Source organism: Leopardus geoffroyi, chromosome E2 (genome assembly GCF_018350155.1).
Source record: "Leopardus geoffroyi isolate Oge1 chromosome E2, O.geoffroyi_Oge1_pat1.0, whole genome shotgun sequence".
NCBI classification, from domain to species: domain Eukaryota; kingdom Metazoa; phylum Chordata; class Mammalia; order Carnivora; family Felidae; genus Leopardus; species Leopardus geoffroyi.
This window is the reverse complement of record NC_059335.1, coordinates 31,266,007-31,273,752: the sequence shown is the minus strand read 5'-3', so window position 1 is coordinate 31,273,752 and position 7,746 is coordinate 31,266,007.

Genomic DNA, 7,746 nt, shown 5'->3' with positions numbered 1-7,746 from the left:
ATCAGGGAAAAACAAATCAGAACAAGTCTTTTATAATGAAAATGAAGTCAGGTTGGCATTAGATTTCTCAAGAGCAACTTAGGAAGCAATGCCTTGGTGAAATAGTCTTACCAAGGTAAAGTGTGAACCAACGATTTTTAGTTCAACTCAGCTAATCTTTCAAATATCAAGGCTATAGAAGAACAATTTTCATCATGGTGAAATTCATATAACACAAAAGTAACTATTTTAAAGGGAACAACTCAGTGGCATTTAGTATATTCACAATGTTGTTCTATCTAGTTCTAGAACACTTCATCACTCCAAAATGAAACCCTGTATACATTAAGTATACCCTGTATACCCTATCAGCCCCCTCCCCAGCCCTTGGCAACCACCAATCTACTTTCTGTTTCTAGGTACTTGCCTATTTTGCATATTTCACACAATATGGAGTCATACAATATGTAACCCTGTTTGCCTTCTTTCACTTAGCATACTGGTTTTCAAAGTTCGTCCCCATTGGAGCATGGATCAGTACTTCATTCCTATCTATGGCTGAATAACCTTCCATTGGATGGATAATCAAAATTTGTTTACCCATTCCTCCAGTGATGGACACTTGGGTTGTCTCTACCTTTGGACTACTGTGAATAGTGTCGCTGTGAACGTTTTTGGTGCAAGGATTTGCTTGAGTACCTGTTTTCAACTCTTTTGGGTGTAGTTCGAAGCGGGTCATGTGATAATCGTATGTTTAACTTTTTGAGGATGTGTTTCCTACAACAAATGAACCATTTTACATTCACACTAGCAGTATACAAGGATTCTAATTTCTCCACATCCTTGCAACGTGCGTTACTCTCCCCTTTCCATTTTTAATAGCCATTCTTAGGAGTGTGAATTGGTATCTCATCATGGTTTTGATTTGTATTTCCCTAATGACATTGAGCATCTTTTCATGTGCTTGGTTACAGAAAAACAATTGCAGACATGCAAGAATTCAGGGAATATTGTACTCAAGCTCTTTGTGAGGAATCTATTAGAAGACCACCTTCATCCAACTAAGATGTGAATGAAGAAACTGTTAGAACTAGTGGTAAGCATGAACTATATTTTACTACAGATCTTCTACCTACCAATATATATACCAAGAATAGTATATAGAAGTTATGTGCTCTGATGAAGTAGATAATTTTTTCTAGTAAGAGAAAAAGGGGAAAAAATGGAAAAGTAACATAAACTCATTAACTTCACATAGATTATAGGTAAGGACCAAAGACACCATGTAAAGCAGACAAACCACATAGTAGAAACCTAAATAAAGAAAACATGAGCATTACATAAATATATTAGATAACTACAAAAACAAAAACACAAGTCATTTTAATCACCAACATTTTTTCTTTATTAAAAAGCAAAGAAAACAAACCAGAGAATGAAAACCACATGGTAAATATCCATAGTAAATGCAACACAAGATAACCAGACAGGGCTAAGATCAAGTATTTAAGTTGTAACCATAAGTGCGAATGGTCTGAACAAACTTGTGAAAAGAAAAATATTTTCAGATTGTCTTATAAGACAAAACTCAACTCTATACTATAAGAGATACTTCGAAAACAAAGTGCAATAAAATTTAAATGATGGGCCAAACTATACCAGACAAGTGCACATAAAGCAAGCCAGGATTGTGAACTTCTGGCAAGACGATATTCGTGAAGGGAAAAGTGCTTAATGAGACAAAGAAGGACACTTTAATAATAGTGAAGGCCATACTTCACCGTGAAGATACAAATGGTATCACTAACTGTGCATCAAATAACACAGCAGCAGCCTTCATAAGGCATAAATACAGGAGATAAGAGAAACACACGGAACTACATTAATTAGGACAGACTATAGATCAACTCTCAGTTCAAGACAGGGCAGATTGGAAAAGAAATTATACACACACACTCACACACACATATATAATCTAAACAACATAATCCCAAGGTAGATCTTATGAATACATATTGAACCCTTTACCCTTATGAAAGAGAATATTTCTTCTTTTCAAATACATGTGGAACATTCATGAAAATTGGCCATATGTGAGATCACCGAGAAATTTTCAATAAATTCTTTCAAATAAAAATAATGCAAACCAACAACATTGTCTTATCACAATGTAATAAAATGGAAAATAAAATCAAAAGGCACAAATTCTTTTCCATCTGGAAATAAAATGTTATTAAGCAGTTCCTTAGTCAATGGAGAAATATAAATTGAAATTGAACAGTTTCTTAGAAAAATAATGATTATGAAAAACCCTGTATATCTGAATCTTTGAGATACAGTTAAAGCAAAGAAAATGCATAGATTAAACATAAGAATGAAAACAAAAGTGTAACAATAAATGAAATATCTATCTCAAAAGTTAAAAAAGGGACAAAAAGTAACTCTAATGAAAGTAGAGAGAAGGAAACAGTAAAAATAAAAGCATGAATCAGTTAAAAACCAAAAGTAGAATTAATAAATAAAATACTTCTATGAAATAATCAACAAAGTGGACCTAATCATTATAAAAGAGAGAAAGCACGAGTACAAATGAAAATAAGATGGGGCGCCTGGGCGGCTCAGTTGGTTAACCGTCCAACTTCAGCTCAGGTCATGATCTCATGGTTCATAAGTTCAAGCCCTGCATCGGACTCTGTGCTGACAGCTCAGAGCCTGAAGTCTGCTTTGGATTCTGTGTCTCCCTCTCTCTCTGCCCCCCCCCCTTTTATTCTACTCTCTCTGTGTGTCTCAAAAATAAATAAATATTAAAAAGAAAATAGGACAATGGGAGATTAGATATTTAATTGAGTTATTTTTAAACATCATGAGTCTAAATTGTATAATTCTTCGAAAATACTTTGAAAACCTAGATGATATAGTTAATTTTCTGAAAAATACAGCTTTTCAAAATTGAGCCTGGTAAAGAAAGAAAGCTTGAAAGATCAATTTCCACAGAAGAAATAAAGTATTATAATACTAATTCCAAAAAGCACCAGGCTCAGAAGGTTTTACAAGTGAATTCTAATAGCCTTCAAAGACTAGATCATTTTAATGCTATTCAGAGTGTTCCAGAGATATAAAAAGAAGGAAAAATCCCCTAATCTTTTAAAGAACTGTATATATCGGAACAGCTTGAGAAGGATAGGTATTATCTCTGCTTTAAATGTCTGGTAGAATTCCCCAGGGAAGCTATCTGGTCCTGAACTCTTATTTATTGGGAGATTTTTGATAACTGATTCAATTTCTTTGCTGGTTATGGGTCTGTTCAAGTTTTCTATTTCTTCCTGTTTGAATTTTGGAAGTGTGTGGGTGCTTAGGAATTTGTCCATTTCTTCCAGGTTGTCCAGTTTGTTGGCATATAGTTTTTCATAGTATTCCCTGATAATTGCTTGTATTTCTGAGGGATTGGTTGTAATAATTCCATTTTCATTCATGATTTTATCTATTTGGGTCATCTCCCTTTTCCTTTTGAGAAGCCTGGCTAGAAGTTTATCAATTTTGTTTATTTTTTCAAAAACCAACTCTTGGTTTCATTGACCTGCTCTACAGGTTTTTTTAGATTCTATATTGTTTATTTCTGCTCTAACCTTTATTATTTCTCTTCTTCTGGGTTTGGGGTGTCTTTGGTGTTCTGCTTCTATTTCCTTTAGGTGTGCTGTTAGATTTTGTATTTGGGATTTTTCTTGTTTCTTGAGATAGGCCTGGATTGCAATGTATTTTCCTCTCAGGACTGCCTTTGCTGCATCCCAAAGCATTTGGATTGTTGTAGAACACATCCAGATGGCCAAACAGGCACATGAAAAGATGCTCAACATCACTCCTCATCAGGGAAATACAAATCAAAACCACACTCACATACCACCTCACGCCAGTCAGAGTGGCTAAAATGAACAAATCAGGAGACTATAGTTGCTGGAGAGGATGTGGAGAAACGGGAACCCTCTTGCACTGTTGGTGGGAATGCAAATTGGTTCAGCCACTCTGGAAAACAGTGTGGAGGTTCCTCAAAAAATTAAAAATAGATCTACTCTATGACCCAGCAATAGCACTGCTAGGAATTTATCCAAGGGATACAGGAGCGCTGATGCATAGGGGCATTTGTACCCCAATGTTTATAGCAGCCAATTTTGACAATAGCCAAATTATGGAAAGAGCCTAAATGTCCATCAACTGATGAATGGATAAAGAAATTGTGGTTTATATACAGAATGGCATACTACTTGGCAATGAGAAAGAATGAAATATGGCCTTTTGGAGAGAGTTATGCTAAGTGAAATGTCAGACAGAGAAAGACAGATGCCATATGTTTTCACTCTTATGTGGATCCTGAGAAACTTAACAGAAGACCATGGGGGAGGGGAAGGAAAAAAAAAAAAGAGAGGGAGAGGGAAGGAGGCAAACCTAAGAGACTCTTAAAAACTGAGAATAAACTGGGGGTTGGTGGGGGGTGGGGGGTGGGGGGAAGGGGAAAGTGAGTGATGGGAATTGAGGAGGGCACCTGTTGGGATGAGCACTGGGTGTTGTATGGAAACCGATTTGACAATAAATTTCATATTAGGAAAGAAAGAAAGAGAAGGAAAGAAAGAAAGAAAGAAAGAAAGAAAGAAAGAAAGAAAGAAAGAAGAAAAGAAAGAGAGAGAGAAAGAAAAAGAAAGAAAGAAAGAAAGAAAGAAAGAAAGAAAGAAAGAAAGAAGAAAAGAAAGAGAGAGAGAGAAAGAAAAAAGAAAGAAAGAAAGAAAGAAAGAAAGAAAGAAAGAAAGAAAGAAAGAAAGAAAGAACTGTATATATCGGGGTGCCTGAATGGCTCAGTCAGTTAAGCGTCCAACTTCCGCTCAGGTCATGATCTTGGGATTTGTGTGTTTGAGCCCCGCGTAGGGCTCTGTGCTGACAGCTCAGAGCCTGGAGCCTGCTTGAGATTCTGTGTCTCCCTTTCTCTCTGCCCCTCCCCTTCTCTCTCTCTCTCTCTCTCTCTCTCTCTCAAAAATAAAGAAACATTTAAAAAACACTATAACAAGTCATGATCAAGAGGTTTTTATTCCAAGAATGCAACATGGCTCAGAAGGTCTAGAAACACAGCCAAAAACAAAGAAGAAGTTGGAACATCGAAGGTGGCATATCGAGTTAGTGGAGAGAAACAGACTACTCATAAATGATGCCAGAGCCGCTAAAAAAGCATCTAGAAAAAAACTAATTAGATCCCTACTCCTTCCTTAAAGCAAAATAAATCCTACAAATATTTACATGTAAAAATGAAACCACAAATGCTTTAGAAATAAACAAATAATTATTTTTACCATTTCACAAAATCCAGAAACTATGAAAGAAAATAGTAATAAATTTGACTACACAAAAGTAATTTTTCTTAATGGCAAAAAAAAAAATCATAAAATCAAAGGAAAAATGAAAAACTTGGGAAAATATTTGCTAGCAATGAAACAAACAGCTAATTTCCTTACTATAAAGAGCTCCTAAAGAAGAAAAAGACCAACAATCCATGGAGAAGTGGGTACAGGATGTGAACAATTTAGAGAAAATTCAAATGATTTAATGAATATAACATTAAACTTATTGAATGTGATGATATTAGATGTGGAAAAGATGCTTAACATGCTCATAATAACAAAAATGCCCATTACAACTGCAGTGAGATATAATTTTCGACTACCAGACTGGCAAGATCAAAAATGTTGTAATACGTGGAGCTATCTTGACTATGGGAGTCAGGCACACTCACACATTGCCAGTGGAAGGGTAGCTTCCCACAAACACTGTGCAGATCACTTTGGCAATTCCATCAAAATAAAAAATACACTTATCCTTTTTTTTTAAGGTTTGTTTATTTTGAGAGAGAAAAAGAGTGCATGCATGCATGCAAGCAGAGGAGAGGCAGACAGAGAGAGAGAGAGAGAGAGAGAATCCCCAGCAGGATCCGCACTGTCAGCACGGAGCCCAACACGAGGTTCAAACTCATGAACCGTGAGATTATGACCTAAGCCAAAACCAAGAGTTGGATGCTCAGCTGACTGAGCCACCCAGGTGCCCCAATACATTTATCCTTTAATCCAACAATTCCACCGCTAAGATTTCACCCCATATATGCACTTGCAAATACAGGAAATGATGTACAGACAAGATTATTTATTTCATCATTGTGTGGAAAAGCAAATGGAAAATACTCTAAATATCAAATAGGGAACTCATTAAAAAATTATGTTACAGTCATGAAGTAGAATACTATGCCACTGTTTAAAAGAAGGGGTCAACCTTAGATGTGCTTGTATGTAATTATCCACAAGATACGTATTTGTCTGATTAGTATTATTATTTATTTTTTTATTTATTTCCTTAAAACAATAGGAATTTACGCTCTCAGAGTTCTGGAAGCTACAAGTCCGAAACCAAGGTGCAGGGCCATAGTCCATCTGAAGTCTCTAGGGAAGGATCTGTTCCCTGCCTGTCTCCTAGCTTCTAGTGGTTGCTGGTAAGTCCTTGGCTTCTAGGCACATAACCCCAGGCTCCCTCTGTCTTCGCAAGATGTTCTCCTCTCTGTGCCTGTGCCTTCAAGACACATTTCTAAGTGAAAAGGTAAAATAATAGTGTGTGGTATATGCAATGAATTATGTAAAAACATGTGCCTGTGCTTGAGTATAAACAAAATATTTTCGGAAGTACATCCAAGAAGTCAGTAAGTGGTAGCTTCTTGGAATAGGAACTGGGTAGCTGGGGAAGAAGTAGAAAAAAACACACTCATGTTTTACTGTATTTCGGTTTGTGTATTTTTAATAGCCATGTTGAGATACATTTCACACACCGCGAAATTCTGCCATTAAAAGTGTACAATTCAGGGGCACCTGGGTGGCTCATTCAGTTAAGCCTCTGACTCTTGGTTTGGGCTCCAGTCATGATCTCGCGGTTTGTGGGTTTGAGCCCCGAGTCGAGCTCTGTGCTGAGAGTGTGGAACCTGCTTGGGACTCTCTCCCTCTCTCTCTCTGCCCCTCCCCCACTCGCTTGCACATGCATTCTCTTTTTCTCTCTCTCTCAAAATAAATAAATAAACTTTAAAAAAAATGAAGTGAGGCGCCTGGGTGGCGCAGTCGGTAAAGCGTCCGACTTCAGCCAGGTCACGATCTCGCGGACCGATCTCGAGGTCTGTGAGTTCGAGCCCCGCGTCAGGCTCTGGGCTGATGGCTCAGAGCCTGGAGCCTGTTTCCGATTCTGTGTCTCCCTCTCTCTCTGCCCCTCCCCCGTTCATGCTCTGTCTCTCTCTGTCCCAAAAATAAATAAACGTTGAAAAAAAAAAATTAAAAAAAAAAAAAATGAAGTGTACAGTTCAGCTATATTCACATAGCTCTGCAACTATCACCAAAATGAAAACTTAGAACATTCTTAGCACTCCAGAAAGAAACCACCTACACGTTAGCAACCATTCCCCATTTCTAGCTTCCCCACCCCTGGCTCCAGGTAACCACTAATCTATTCTCCGTCTCTATTGATTTGCCTATGCTGCACATTTCACATAAATTCCATCATACAATATTGTGTTTGCTGGGACTGGCTTTTTTTCATTTAGCATTAATGCTTTCAAAGTTTACTTACATTGTAGCATGCATCAGTATTTCTTTTTTTTTTTTTTTGCTGAATAATATTCCAATTATATGAATATACTACATTTTTGTTCATTCATGAGTTGAAAGGCATTTGGGGGCTATTATGAATAATCCTGCTATG